Source organism: Uranotaenia lowii, chromosome 2 (assembly GCF_029784155.1).
Source record: "Uranotaenia lowii strain MFRU-FL chromosome 2, ASM2978415v1, whole genome shotgun sequence".
Classification (NCBI taxonomy): domain Eukaryota; kingdom Metazoa; phylum Arthropoda; class Insecta; order Diptera; family Culicidae; genus Uranotaenia; species Uranotaenia lowii.
The window spans coordinates 272640279-272656859 of NC_073692.1; positions in this window are offsets into that span (position 1 = coordinate 272640279).

Consider the following 16581-nt stretch of genomic DNA (forward strand, 5'->3'; position numbering starts at 1 on the left):
AAACATTTGGGACTACTCTTACATTCAAGCTCAAATTTTAAATATCTCATCTGGATTTCAAAATCAAACATCTTTGTTGAAAACCTTTCATCCTATTTGATGATTTCTGAAGGTTTTCATACTTTTCAGTTTTGATTGATTGTAAAACTTTACCATCACAATCACAAGCATGGTAAAGTGTCATATATAAAATTTTTAAAAAAATTCAACCTATTGTTTATGCTTGATAGCATAAATTAGTGTTTTTGGAAGCACTTGTTTATGTAAAAATGTGGTCGAATTTAAGTTTTCAAGCTAAAATTCTAGATTCTTCGTTTTTCTCAAAAGTACACGAACTGAACCTAATGTCTTTCTTGGTTTTTTTTTTTTGATAAAAAGGTTAAAGAAGATTACAAAATCTCAACATCAACTTTGTTTCCAACAATTTTAAGAGAATGATTTGATGTAATACTATTATCTGAAAATATTCTCTCAATTTACTTTAAGTTGTCAGATCTGAAGTCTTCAGATTTTTTTGCGAATTTTTTATATCATTTTCTGAAAATTTTGCATATGTTCAAATTGTTGATTTTTGTTCAAATTTCCTAGAAAAAATAAAAAAAAAAGATGGGTTTGTATCTGATAATAAGAAACACTGCAAACATTTGCCTGTGGATTCCTGCATTTTTGGCTTTACGCTGGAAAGTTATTTTCTTACTTCTTTGAAAACAAAATATAACATCGTGTTATGAACAGTATTTAAAACAGTGACGGCTACCAATGCCTAAAATAATTTTTCTACATATATTTGCCCACATTAAGCACTTATTTTGAAAAAGTGCCTAACATTGCTTAAAGTATGAAATGAGTTACCAAATTTGCAAGTCAAGCAGGTGACATCTTTTTTTATATGGCCGGAGCAAATTTGGAATTTATCTTTTGTCATTAGGAGGACATCATCACGAGGAAGGAGGGGGGGGGTTTAAAATAAAAATTGATTCAAATTTTCAATACATTGGAAAAAAAATGAACCAAAGCTGGCTTGCAACAAACTTGTATACAATGTACATTGCACAAAATCAAACAATCGAGAAAATTAGAATCAAGCATTTGAAAATTTTTTCTAAATGACAGGTGATATTACTCCCATCTTCTACAGTTTGGTTTTCACTCTTTTAACTGTTTGAATTTTCGAAGAATATATCAAATTTTTGTTTAAAATACCTTAAACTTTATTTATTCCCCAAATCGGTTTTTGGATAAATCGGAGTGACAAAAAAAAATTTTTTTGATATTTTTTCCGGAATGAAAAAACTCCAAAAACGCTCATAACATCAGATAATCCTGATCAATTTTATGTGAAATATTGATTTTTGATGTAAATAAACCGTTTTGAACATTTAGACACTCTACAATCAATAACTAAGCTCGTAGAATACTTTTTCTGGTCTAAGTACAATCAGTGGTAGGAAGTTTTATTAGATTTTTCAAATGAAATAATAATCACTCTGTTTGTGACATTCCATCTCTTTTCTCTCAATTTGTATCACTTTGATGCCTTCTACAGCCAGAGAAATTTCCTATTAAATCATATTTTTGACATATGAGGCCCTTAGAGCCAAAGGGGTATAAGTGCATAAAACCTGATTTCGAGAAAAAAGCCCTTGAACTTCGTTGTGTTCCAGTAAATTCCATAGATATTTTTTATGAAATTTTTTCATGTGAATGATTTTTCTAAATAAAAACAAAGCATTTTACAACATTTTCCCAAAAAACAACGTTTATTTGACGTTTATTGAGGCGATACATATTTTTTAAATTTGGTACTTATACCCCTTTGGCTCCAAACACATGTACTTATACCCCTTTGCCACCAAATAAATTCACTTATACCCCTTTGCCACCAACAAATTTTCACATCCAGGTTTTTTTATCTTATTGATATGGGTAAGAAACTATAAATATTCATTGCTACAAGAGTCAATTAGTTTTCGTATAAATATATTTTTTGTTGTTTTGATGAGAAATATACTCTGGTACAGTAGGTTAAGAGATTTTAAGGCTGAAGATCGACCTGGTCTTGGCAACTTCTACTAAATCTCTCCAAACATCGTTTTTTCATCAAGATTAATTTATAATAATTCGTGAACGGTATTTTCCACTAAATTCCAATCACCACGTGTTTTGTACGGCTTTGCCTAATCAATTGGGTATTGGAATGGGACTTGCGGTCACTCTGAGTTGGTTTTTTACAGTAAATTAACGATAGGCGCTTCAATATTAACCCAATTATCTCGTACAAATACATTTTTTTTGTACTTTATAAGCCTTTAATCCGTGACACACTTCATATATCCAGAAATCAGGAATTTGTGATCCGCTTATTTGTTATTGAAATAGAAAAAAATAATCAAATATATTAATTTTTTTTTCTACTAGAATTATCACTAAATGCAATCAGATGAATCATAGTTGATGGTAAATTTTAAACATCATCAGCTATTCAAAAGAAAAGTGAATTACATTAATTTTAAAATTTTTTGGTCTCGATGAAAAAACATTACTTTCATGAAATCAAGTTAGGGTTGGTGGCAAAGGGGTATAAGTACATCAGTTTAATGGACTTTGGAGGCAAAGGGGTATAAGTGCAGCACTTATACCCCTTTGGCTCCAAACAAAAAGGAAATTTCAGTAAGCACGATTTTTTCAACGAGATCTAAACATAACAAAATAGTGAAATAAAATTATGATTAAAATAGCATATGATGATTGACAGTCAAGGATTCGTTCTAGATGGTTATCTCGACTTTTCCCATTTTGTCACTTATACCCCTTTGGCTCCAAGGGCCTCATATGATGTTGGATTTACGCTAAAGGTAAGTTGAGCGTTTTCACAGTGATTAGTATGATTTTGTCTTTGAAAAACCGTTAAAAAGGTAATAAAATCTTCAAAAAAATAAAATGTTCTAGACCCCTCGGTGGATTATTTCAAATTTGGGCTCAAATGAAAGGGAATAGTCCGAGCTTTCGAATGTATGTATGTATGTATGTATGAAAACCCACCAGTGGCTGATAGGTCTTTCGACCCGAGTCGGTACGGGAAGTCTCGATCGCAATCACAACCAAGGGGTCCGTTACCACTGGCTTGGGACAGGTTTGACTCATCTTCCTTCCTTCCAACTGTTCGAAACAAATCAAGAATCAAGAAAAGGTAAGTAACCTACACATGATTCCAAATTTGCCGAGATACTCCGGCTGGCTTGAACCCACAATCCATTGTATATCAGTTTTCCGATCGTTTGATGTCCTGTCCATTCCCCCAACAAACCAACCCCATAATAGAGTTAAGCTATTTAACATGTAGTTATTTAATCAATCATCATCATTTAAACTTACCATACCATCAATACAAAAGAAATTATCACGAATACTTATCTTTGTGTAGCAAACTAGTAATCTTCCAGGTCACAGTAAGCCGTGATTTAGACGACATCTAGAAAACCGCATGCACAGTAAAGGAAAACAACTGTTTCCAAGCCATCACAAATTTTGGTTTAACGAAAGTGATTATTTGAACAAGCAAATGTCCACACATACTGTTTCCATACTTGCACCCTTGACCCAGCGATGAAATACGCTGCCACATAATCGTCGTACCTACAAGCTTTCATTATCAAATGGAACCTCTTTCAGGAGAGCATTGCACCAGCTCCCACACAAATGTTTTCTTTTCCAAAGGAAATGTTTTCATGATCACGTTAAAGTATCTTCTCTATGCTCCTTTCTCTCTTCTCTATCAGTAGGTCAATACAAAATAATTTTCCAAGAGTCACAATTTTAATTTTCAGCACCATTTTCGATGGAATCCAGGGAAGTACACATCCGAAATTTATGGGAACAATTTTGGTCAAACTATTGGCGGACTTTTCTTAGAAAACAGCGACAGATTTGGGGGCAAATCACTAGCAAAAATAGCTCATTCAAAAGCTCACGCACGCTGGGGGAGTAAATCGTTGCACTTATAACAATACCACTATCACAATATCACGATCAAAAGAAACGCCCCCGAAAAAAACTCAAAAATAATTTTTTGAACATATTGATTAAAAAATTTTACGGAGCTCGATTAAAACGCGTGCGATGCTCGAAGGTCATCGCCTGCTCCTCAATAGTCCGAGCTTTCGAGTGGTACAATAATTAGCGATGCTAATTTTCGATAAATAAAATCGTTCCATCAGAGACACCGTGAGTATAGGATAAAAAAGCCATATTAAGTTTGTAAGTGATATCATTAAGTCAATCTGTCATACTGGGTAAAGTTTTTTATAGTATCGAAAAATGTAAAAAATTGTTATAGACTTAGATACTAGATTATTTAAATTTTCTATGAGTATCAAAAACTTTAAAAAACTATCCCACTATGTGAGATACTTTGAGATACCACATCATCATTTTGTTAACATTAAATGATAACTTTATCACATTATATTAAAATTAAAATTGGATAAGTTTTGTGGTTTAAAAATGTTGCATCTAACCCTGCTGTTGCATGATGCCCCGTTTGACGGTATAAGTTGCTCATTTGTTTGATTGAAAGTCTCGCCAATCTGTATATTTTAATTTTGTTCAGCTGAAATTTGCCAGAAGCAAGAATAAGAAAATTGATTCATTAAATAAGAGTTAAATTCAAGAGCAAAGTCCACTTTCTCACATCTATCTTCCTCCCACAATTTTTTTTTTATTTGCGTTATCAAACCCATTTGACGATTGATACCAGTTCCCAGGGCTCGCTGTACTCCCTAGTGACCATTTTGTGATGAGTCGGTTGATAAAGCAATACGACAAATCATTTGGACACAATGACGGGCGATTGGAAGCATGATTGATTATGTTGCCAAAACAATGAAATTCCATTGTCGAACAACCCGACCCATTGGACTTCGAACTATATGGGATGTTGGGAAACATCTGACGCGATTTATTTTATCATTTTAATTTCTTTACTTTGAACTACGACAAAACGATAGGGTTTGAATTTCTAAACAAATTTTACGTCACGAAAGTCTGGCACTCTAAAAGACATCTCGCGATAAATACTGTAAATGCTTTTTTCCCTTTTTAACATGCTGTATAATTCAGAAATGAATAAACTTTTAAGTTTAAAGTTTCTCTAATCAAACAATCAATCAATGCTGTATATTTTTTTTTTTTTCGAGAAAAGCATTTGTAAAGCTATCTTCTGAACACACTGACCCAAATTTGGACAATGATAAAAGCCAGGATAAAGAAAAGATCCATAATTCAGATTTATGTAAAAGGATCAGCTTCAGGATGGGGGATCAGAATCCGGTATCGACACCAAAATTACGATATAGTTTAAAACCTATGGACCAATACTCCCGGGAACTAGCTCAGCTGCAGGAGAACCCTGAACTGTGTCTCAGGGTCGGCCTACTACTGGGTAAACGGAGGGAACGCGGATCAAATTTTAAGAGGCAAACTGTGGAGTTTCTTGCTAAATAAGAAGTTAGAAAATTAAATTCTGAAACTGGGGTTTTTATTTTTACTACAGTGTGGGTGTGGGTGTGGTTCAGGGGTAGCTTCACTGGCTTTTGAGGGTGTACATACCGTCGACGGATTTTCTCGTTGGCGCGCTTGCTGGATACTGGTCGTGGAACTGCTGGATGGAGCTCTGGTGTTTCTCAGGTAACTATGGTGACCGAGACGTGGCGATGTGTACTAGGGTGTCCCAAAATTGCATAACTTCTGGGAATCTGGGGGCTCACCCTCCAAATGGTAAATTATGATGTGCAGAACAAACTTTTGTATGGGGCCGACTAAAAAAATCATGTTTAGAGGTTCCGCAAGCGCGATCTTTAAAAAAAGTCCACTTTCAAAAGATTTGATTTTAAATAAATTCTGGGTCCAAAAATTTTCATTAAATTTATATATTTTATATTTTTTTAATTTTGTTTGAGTTAAAAACTACACGTAAAAGTTACAAAATGAACCAAATTTGTATCAAAATGTAAAACTAGCAAGCTATTTTCAAGAAAAAAAAATTTTTGGTCCAAAAATTTTGAATTCAACTGACCAAAATGTGTACCAAGCGTAGAATATTTTTGATACCAATGCCATCAAAAGATGCGGATTTTTGTGCACTTAAACTTTGCTGAACAAAACATGTGGTTTGTATCAACGTGTGAACAGATATTTACGATTTAATGCTTAACAAAAAACACAACTTAGGATATTTTTTATTTAATTTATCAATTTTGTCTTAATAAATAGCTACTTTAAAATCAAAATACTTGCAAAAAAAGACTTTGATGGTTTAAAGGAGTCATCAGAAGGGCATATACCGAATTTGAGCAGAATCGGACAACAGGAAGGGGTTGCACTGAATCTCAAGTGTGAAAGGGATTCTGAGACATAGTGTTCTGAAGAAGCATAAAAAACTGGTTTTTCATCATACATTTTTGTCTTTACCAATCGATTGCTTGATTATGTAAGTTTTATTAAAATTTAAATTAAGACTAACATTTCACCTGAAGACTGCAACTCGATTGGACTTAAAACAAAAAAGTTATGGCTGTTCCAAGATTGTATTTTTGTGGCAAATTGTCGTTTAACACACAATGAGTACTTTTTACTCATTGCGTTTTACAGGACAATTTGTAACCAAAATACAATCTTTGAACAGCCATAACTTTTTTGTTTTAAGTCCAATCAAGTTGCAGTCTTCAGGTGAATTGTTAGTCTTAATTTAAATTTTAATAAAACTTACATAATCAAGCAATCGATTGTTAAAGACAAAAATGTATGATGAAAAACCAGTTTTTTATGCTTCTTCAGAACACTATGTCTCAGAATCCCTTTCACACTTGAGATTCAGTACAACCCCTTCCTGTTGTCCGATTCTACTCAAATTCGGTATATGGCCTTCTGATGACTCCTTTAAACCATCAAAGTCTTTTTTTGCAAGTATTTTGATTTTAAAGTAGGTATTTATTAAGACAAAATTGATAAATTAAATAAAAAATATCCTAAATTGTGTTTTTTGTTAAGCATTAAATCGTGAATAGCTGTTCACACGTTGATACAAACTACATGTTTTGTTCAGCAAAGTTTAAGTGCACAAAAATCCGCATCTTTTGATGGCATTGGTATCAAAAATATTCTATGCTTGGTACACATTTTGGTCAGTTGAATTCAAAGTTTTTGGACCAAAAAAATTTTTTTTCTTGAAAATAGCTTGCTAGTTTTACATTTTGATACAAATTTGGTTCATTTTGTATTTTTACGTGTAGTTTTTAACTCAAACAAAATTAAAAAAATATGAAATATATTAATTTAATGAAAATTTTTGGACCCAGAATTTATTTAAAATCAAATCTTTTGAAAGTGGACTTTTTTTAAAGATCGCGCTTGCGGAACCTCTAAACATGATTTTTTTTAGTCGGCCCCATACAAAAGTTTGTTCTGCACATCATAATTTACCATTTGGAGGGTGAGCCCCCAGATTCCCAGAAGTTATGCAATTTTGGGACACCCTAATGTGTACCCAATTTGTAGCTTTTGGGCACTAGAAATGGTAAGCACTGGCGTCTTCCCTCTTTGACACTATCGGCGGACCACAGCAAGGCCGTATTGGTCGCGCCGAGAGGGGGTATCCTTAATAATTAAGGCTCATCGGGCCTGAGACTTCTCTCCTTTACGATGATGGTTCCACGGAACCAGAGAGTCGGGTCTTTTACGGATTAGACGTAGGCAGTCAAAGACTACCTAGGACGAATCGCGTGCGCGTGTGAGGTCTCGGAGGACGTTTTTGTGATCGAAAAATCGATCCAAGAATACAAGGTCCTGTAATCGAGCAAAAATGAAATTGCAGGACTCAATTTTGGCTTTAATAGGTCTCCATTACCTGAATGATCTACGTTGATCTCAACCGGAAATGCCACATAAACCGTACTTTCTATTTTTTTAGACACTCACAACATTCACACACGAACGCCAAAATGAAAATGACCTATAGCGGAAGCTAGGTCATCTTCATCCCTTCCTTTTACCATTTCTTCAATAGTTATGCCACCCAACATGGTGAACCACCCCTACTTGTTCATACTACTATGAACATTTTGTTGAACACCCCCGCTGAAGCCCGCCTGATTATAAACTTACAATAATGTGTACTTGTTATTCAAAATTTAAACCAAACTAGCTAATACATGTAATTTTCCCTATTTCCCTTAAATTTAACAACATACACAACAGCCCACCTATAACAATTTAAAATATTTGAAAAACGAATTAATACCTTTTGTAACAACGGTTACAAGTTATAGAAAAATCAGGATCAATGATCAAAGCGCAAATCGGGATCAATTCAGAGTCCGGGATCATTAAATAGAATCGGAACTAATATCAGAATCCATAATCAGAATAAGAAATTCTAGGATCTGTGTGGGTCATGCTCAATATGAGAACCGCAGTGCATATTAGGCGTCGTACACAAATTGCGTAACGCATTTAGGGGGGGAGGGGGATTGAGTCTGCGTTACATGCTGTTACATAGGGGGATAGGGGGTACTTGGTTCAGTTACGTAACAAATTAATGGAACAAAACATAAAGAAAAGAATTGTAATTTTCTTCTACGCACCCCTTGTTCGAAAGCGTCAATGGTGGTTAAGTATTTTGTAAATAAAGTTTGATTCAGAAAAACCGTTTATGTGCGAGCAAACTGTGCTGCGCCCGAATTGCGAGCTGGAAAAGCTGCGCTTGCGAGCAAACTGTGCTGCGTTGTAGTATGGCGAGCTGAAAGCTGTGCTTGCGAGCCGATGTGGTTGCGCCTAATTGAGAGCTGGAAAAGCTGCGCCTGCAAGCACACTGTGCTGCACTGAATTGCGAGCAGGATAGGTTGCGCTTACGAGCCGAATTGGCTGCATCAAAATGCGAGCAGGAAGAGCTGCGCCTGCGAGTATTCTTTGCTGCGCCTTATTGTGGGCCGGATGCATAGATGCCACACCTACCGATTTTTCGGTATTCATACCGATTTTTGACGAAAATGTTGACCAAGAATCGGTATTCACAGAATACCGATTTTTGGCAAAACCTACCGATTTCATACCGATTTTTGAAAAATTCGTTCTGACAGATTTTTTTTTCAAAATATAACTATAACTATCTTTTTCCTTATTTGAATTATGAAACAATATAATTCTAGTGCCTATTTAGCCAGCAAGTCTCAGATTATTCGATAGCATCTTTGTCTCGTATGCCAACTCTCTTGAGATCAAATTTTGATTATCGAATAACATGGTAGATTAGAGATTATAGCAGTTTAAGATATAAGCAAATCATATCTTGAAGTTGTGGATTTAAAATTTAGGAACCAAGATAAGTGCACGCTCTTGATAAATTGCACAAGTCCACAAAATTTAAAAAAAAATCTATGTTTTTTGTGATAGCTTTTGCTGGTGAAAATTTAAAAAATTTGTGCGCTTTTTGGCAAAGCTTTGAAACATTCCAAATATTTTGAAAATATCCACAGAATAATCAACATTCTCGAAGACCACGAGTAATTTTGATTTCTAAGAAAAAAGTAATGGAAGTTTTCATTTCGTTAATTTTTCCAAACCACAACCACAAAAAACGGGAATATTGACGAAATTTTAGAGAAATTTTAAACGAAATTGAATTTTTGATATTCAAATACACAAAAAATCAAATCGTTTCGCTGTCTTCAACAAAGTTGTTCAATGAGTTATGATCTTTAATATCAAATACTCAATGATTATCTTGAATGATGTCATAAATAGTTGTTATCTTATTTATTTCTATTTTTAAAAATTGTAGAAATTTATTTTTTCTCAACGTTGTATTTCTGAAACAAGAACATCCAGGCAAGATCTGGATTCATGATTGTAATAGTATTCAGTGTAAAGATTTAGGGGCATAAAAATACTAAATAATAAAAGTTTTTAGAGTGAACACCACACTAAAGTCGCAGTGGGCAGAAAATATCATGTTTAAAAATTAAAATATCAGCAAAATAGTAATTTTTCAATATTCTTTCAATAAAAAAAGTATTAAAAGTTTCGAAAAATAATCGGTATTTATATCGATTTTTGGAATTTTATACCGAATACCGATTTTTTCGGACTCAAAAATACCGATTTTAATGTGGCATCACTGGCTGGATGAGCTGCGTCTGCGAACCGAATCGGCAGCGCCAATTTGCGAAAATGTGGCAACCGTGAACAATTTATACTTGCGAGCTAACTGAACTGCGCTTAGTTGAAAGCTTAAGGGTTGTTCATAGTTAGTTAGATGCGAACTAATTGTGCTGCGTTTGAAAGCGAGCTATGTGCTGCGCCCAACGTGAGCCAAAAAAGCTGCGCCTGAATTCGAGCTATGTGCTGCACCATGTGCGAGCCAATTGGGCTAAGTTTGAATGTGAACTGTCAAATTGCCTGATTGCGAGGTATATGCTGTGCAAAAAGCAAGTCAAATGGGCTGCACCTGAATGAAAGCTTTGTTATGCGCCTGAATGCGTGCAGCTAAGTGTGCTGCGAAATAAAGCATTGGTAACCATTTATTGCGACTTCTCGTGAAGGCAAATTCAATTATTTTGCGTCTGTTTAATTTAAACAAAATATACAAGTTAAGTGTGGTGCCCAATGCGAGCTCTTTTGTTGCTCATCAACACGAGATTAATCAAAATGAAACCCAAAACCCAACCAAGGCAGATAACATTGTGATTTGCGAACGTTGCCCAAATTTGCGGCACAGAAAAATCAAAAATCTGTTCAAAATCTATGAAATTAAATTGCAATGCCAGAACTCAAAGTCAAATGAAAGTAAATGTTTTGCTTTTCGAAGAGAACATTTAAATCCTGTTGGAATGACAATATACATATGTCAACTTAAAAATGTTAATTTGTGAATTATTGTACATAAGTTAAACGAATAGATCAAATTTTAAGAGCACTGGCAACTCTAAATATCTAATTTCCATTGTGTCGTTTAGTTGAGGTGTAATTATTTTAGTTAGAAGATTCAAGCAGTGATAGTGATTCAGTTTGAATGATCAATGCATCATACACATCTCATCAATCGCATGTTTGAGCAGAAAACCCTATGCTTGGAAACCAGTGAGAATCTATTTGATTTATTTTTTTTTCTTCGCTTTTTTTCGGAGAGGATGGTGAATGTGTGGGTCATGCTCAATATGAGAACCGCAGTGCAATTATATGACACATCTACGGACACGGGCGCTCATCATGAGTTCGTCGTTAGCTATCGCTATCGTAATGAACCTCTCCCGTACCTATACACCGCGGACGTTCCTTAATCGTCACTTTGGTATTATGTGGTTTCCACAGGATCCGGATTCTCTATCTTTATCGACTCTAACTTAACTGGCTTTTTATTGGAAAAGAGACTAGCAGGAAAGGTTCAATCTTCCGCTCTTCCTCGAATTCGCTGGGTATACTACAGAACTCTAAAGCATATATAGGAAACCAGAGATTGCGGGTTCAAATCTGGTACAGCGCATTCAGTAATTTTTTCGACATTTTCCATTTTTTGCTCATTTTCTGTAACTTCTCTAATAATCTAACATTTCTAGATAAACTAATTTCCAATCTCAAATTACAATTCGATGTGTGCGTCCCGTATTCACGAAAAGGGTCCAGGAACAAGATTCACGATCACGACAGGATCTGAATAACGGTCCAGAATCATATACCGGCAAAGCTCAGTTGACAAGTCTGTTGTCTCCTGAGCCGATGTCCGCGAGTTCGAGCCCACGGACATCGAACACAGTTGTACCGGATAAGTTTTTCAATAACGATCCGCCAACTGCAACGTTGATAAAGTCGCGAATGCCATAAAGATGGTAAAACGACTATAATCGAAACAAAAAAAAATATACCGGCAAAGTTTAAAAACCAAGATCAATTGAGCGAGATTCGCTGCTCAATTCTTATTTGGCCCGTTCTTAATCCGGACGTTAAGCTTCAAACTGTTTTTCCGCGAAGCATCATTTCGATGAGAGTTTGTTTGCAAGAAAGTACTGGTCGTTATTGTCTCGAGAAAACGTCAGCTCTTACTTTTGAAAAATGCTGAGCCTGTTAGTTCAAAAATCTCCAAACAAGGAACGCAATTAGAATAAACGAAAAATAAACCGTGTTCAACGGTGTATAGCACGCTGTTTTTGTCAAAATTTTCAGGGCTAAAATGAAGGTGGGTACTATCTGGTGTTCGTTGATTTCGAAAAAGCATTTGACCGACTTAATCACGAAAACATCTGGGCTATTCTTAGACGACGAGGGGTTCCAGAGAAACTAGTCCATCTTATCGAAGCACAGTACGAGGCATTTTCGTGCAAAGTCTTGCATGGCGGTGTCTTGTCCGAACCAATCCCGGAAACTGCTGGAGTGAGACAAGGATGTATTTTATCACCACTGCTTTTTCTTATCGTAATGGCTGAGATCTTGACTGGATCGATCGACTGAAGACCAAACCGAGGATTGCCGTGGAATCCTTCGACAATGGAGCAGCTAAAAGACCTTGACCTGGCTGACAATATTGTTTTGCTCGCCCAAAGACAACAAGACATACAGAGCAAACTCGATGACCTCAGCGAAAGCTCCAAGGCAACAGGTCTCAAAGTCAATGTCGGAAAGACCAAGTCGTTGGAAATCAGGTTGAGAAAGTGGAATGCTTCCAGTATCTTGGTAGCCAAATAGCTCCTGATGGTGGTAAAGGGTGATACGGTCAAAATTTGGTCAATATCAACATGACGTATTTCTTTCAATTTTGCATTTAAAAAACCTGAACACCCCTCATTTAGAAGATGTGTGTGTGTAGAATGTTGCTCCTATTTTTATTTTGGAAATCACTCTTCAGTTGTCAAAATGCCGTCCAAAGAAGAAGAGCAGCGTATCAAAATTTTGCTTGCGCATCGCGAAAATCCGAGCTTCTCGCACGCAAAGCTGCCAAAATCACTAAAAGTTGCCAAATCAACCGTTACAAATGTAATTAAAGTGTTTGGGGAACGTTTGTCGACAGCACGGAAGTCTGGATCGGGGGGAAATCGAAAACCGGAAGCAGCTGGGACGACAAAGAGAGTTGCCGGTAGTTTCAAGCAGGCTTGACATCAGTCATCGTCATTAGTCAAAAAACTGTGACTGTGAAGCCTCTTGGTCCGTCAAACTCATTTGACTGTTCCTTATAACACCAGTCACTTCGTTCGCCAGTCATTCAACCCCCAGTCGTTTGTTGAAGCTAAAAAAATTTCATAGTGAGCATTCGCCAATCGCATTCGAACGAGTCGTCGACCGAAGCGAAGACGAAAAAGAAACGCATTTATTATTATTGTTACTCTTGCCAGCAAGCCGAAGACGACCGAAGACGAAAAAGAAATGCATTTATTTTTCTTGTTGCTCCTGCCAGCAAGCCCGTTTCCAGTTTGTTATTCCTATTGTTGCTCTCTGACAGCAAGTCGTTCAATTGGTTGTACCTGCCGGCTGCAGCCGATCGAAGTGTAAAAAGCTTTGCCAGTCACTCTAAGGAGAAATTTGACCAAGTGTGGGAGCTTCGCCAGTCGCATGACGGCGAAATGTTGATTGTTGTCGTGCTTTATCCGCCATGCGAGTATTGAGGCTCCGTCATTTGAGAACGGTGCCGGTCGTTTGATGAAACAAAACTAGTCGTGTCAAGCGTGACGGGCGTGTTTTACCTACCCTGGTTCCAAGCGGAGCCCTAACCTCTCGCTCCGAGATGCCGCAAATGAGCTGGGTGTATCGTCTACAACCGTGCATCGAGCCAAAAACGAGCCGGACTATCGACTTACAAGAAGATAGTGACTCCAAATCGCGATGATAAACAAAATACGACGGCCAAAGCGCGATCTCGGAGGCTGTACACGACGATGCTGACGAAGATTGACTGCGTGGTAATGGACGACGAAACAAACGTCAAAGCCGACTACAAGCAGCTTCCGGGACAGGAGTTTTATACGGCAAAAGGAAGGGGAAAGGTAGCAGATATTTTCAAGCACATGAAACTGTCAAAGTTCGCGAAGAAATACCTGGTTTGGAAAGCCATCTGTACCTGTGGTTTGAAAAGCAGCATTTTCATAGCTTCCGTGACTGTCAACCAAGAAATTTGTAAATTTGTGAGTGTTTGAATAAACGTCTGCTGCCTTTCCTGAAGAAACACGGTTGTTCCGTACTGTTTTGGCCGGATTTGGCATGTTGCCATTACGGTAAAAAGACCGTGGAGTTGTACGCCGCCAACAACGTGCAGGTGGTTCCCAAGGACAAGAACCCTCCCAACACGCCAGAGCTCCGCCCAATCAAGAAATACTGATCTATTGTCAAGCGGAACCTAAAAAAGATCTAAAAAACTGCTAAGGACGATCAGCAGTTCAAGGCAAACTGGCTTTTTGCGGCGAAGAAGGTGGACAAGGTGGCTGTACAAAATCTGATGGCAGGGGTTAAGCGTAAGGCCCGGCAATTCGAATTTGGGAAAGCGGAAGCCTAACTGAATATTTTTCCTGAATTTTATACTAATTAAACTTGAAAAAGAAATTTAATTTGATTTGTTAAATAAACGATTTCACCGATTTACACGCGTTTTCCCTTGACCACATTTTGACCGTATCACCCTTTACCAGAAAAGACATCGAAACCTGGATCAAAAAGGCCCGATTTGCGTTTGCGAGTCAACGGAACATCTGGCGGTCACGCCAGATCTCTCAACAACCGAAAATCCGAATCTTCAACTCTAACGTCAAATCCGTATCGTACGGGTGTGAAAGTTGATGCACATATGCGGTGCCGACGCGAAAACTGCAAGTTTTTGTGAATCGCTGCCTGCGGAGTATCAGCAGCGCTTGGTGGCTTGGCAATTGGATCTCAAATGGGGAACTACATCGCCAGTGTGATCAAAGGGCGCTGGAAATCGAGGTTCGGGAACGTAAGTGGAGATGGATTGGGCCCACGATGCGAAGAGATGAGAACGAGATTTGCAGAGAGGCGCTTGAATGGAATCCAGAGGGACATCGAAGAAGAGGCAGGCCCAAAAGCCCGTACAGGAATACGGATTTGACGTTTGATTGGAAGATTCGGATCTTAGTTCGTAGAGAGATCTGGCGTGAGCGCCAGATGTTTCGGAGACTTGCAAACGCAAATCGGGCTTTTCTGATCCGGGTTTCGATGTCCTTCTTGGTACCACCACCAGGCGTAATCTGGCTACCAAGATACTGGAAGCACTCCACTGTCTCAACCTGTTGTCCAGCTACCACGAAATTTTAACGATTTTGTGTGTTGATTTCCATCGACTTGGTCTTTCCGACATTGATTTTGAGACCTGCTGCCTTGGAGCTTTCGGTGAGGTCGTCGAATTTGCGCTGCATGTCTTGTTGTGTTTGGGCGAGCAAAACAATATCGTCTGCCAGGTCAAGGTCGTTCAATTGCTCAATAGCTGAAGGATTACACACTAAGTATGCAAATTTTCCCCTCGGGATACTGATTAACCAAACCAGAGGAAACTGACTTAATTTATACGAAATTCGAATGAAAACCCTCCCGAATCTCGGGATGCTTCATTTCTCCTGATATCGAGGTAGAAATTTATACGAGTTAGCAGGTATTCGAAAAATCGTCCTGTAATACGGGAGAACTACAGCTGTCAACCGTTTTCTGTCTCGTTTTTAATTGTTTATCCTCTTTCATCTTGAAGGAACCGCTAGAATCAACAACACCAACAAAGAGCTGACGCAAGTATTTTTTATAATTCATCACTGACTGAAAAAATAACAATCTATCTTTTTCCAGGCAAAATACCGGACAAACAGCATAAAAACATTATGATTAAACGATTAATAAAACACTTATAAAACTGCTTTTGACTAAATAAAAGTGTTTGTTTTTTTTCCTTCAAAACAAATTCGTAATTACCTAATATATTTCGAAAACAAACCGTCTCAAGCCAACAGGAAAATTTCACTAAATACTTCTTGCAAAATTCAGGAGAAATCCGTTTCGAACCTAGGGGTGAGTTTGAAAGTTGTTTTCCTGGGATGTTTTGCTGTCCTGAGATTTTCCGGTAATGTTCAGTTGTTGCAAATTAACCGGATTTTCTTCAGAGTGTCTGTCTGTTTGTCTGTGCTTAAAAGTTATTATTGTAAACCCCTGTTCGGGAGCAAACGGGTTCCCATGAATCACCCTAAGAATCAAAACGACCCAGTAGCAATATGACGATGCTGCAAGCATTAACGGCAGTAATGGGCGCCAAAATATTCGGGTTTTCCTCGGAAACGAAAAGTTGCCTTTCCAAAGGGTCAAGCCAAATTTAGCCCTTGTCTCGGCCTCTTTTACCAGCCAACCATCATCGGAGCAAGTAAGGTTCATCGGAGGCCACGGGACCTGAGTCAGAGGCCTATACTGCCAAGTCAGAGGCCTATACTGCCAAGTCAGAGGTCCAAAGGGACCATTGTGTCGGAAATCTTAATTGTCATAATTGTTACAGTCCACTTTTAGTAAGGCCGGAACAAATTTCAAATCCTTCTTTTGTCGCTTGGAGTTGGAACA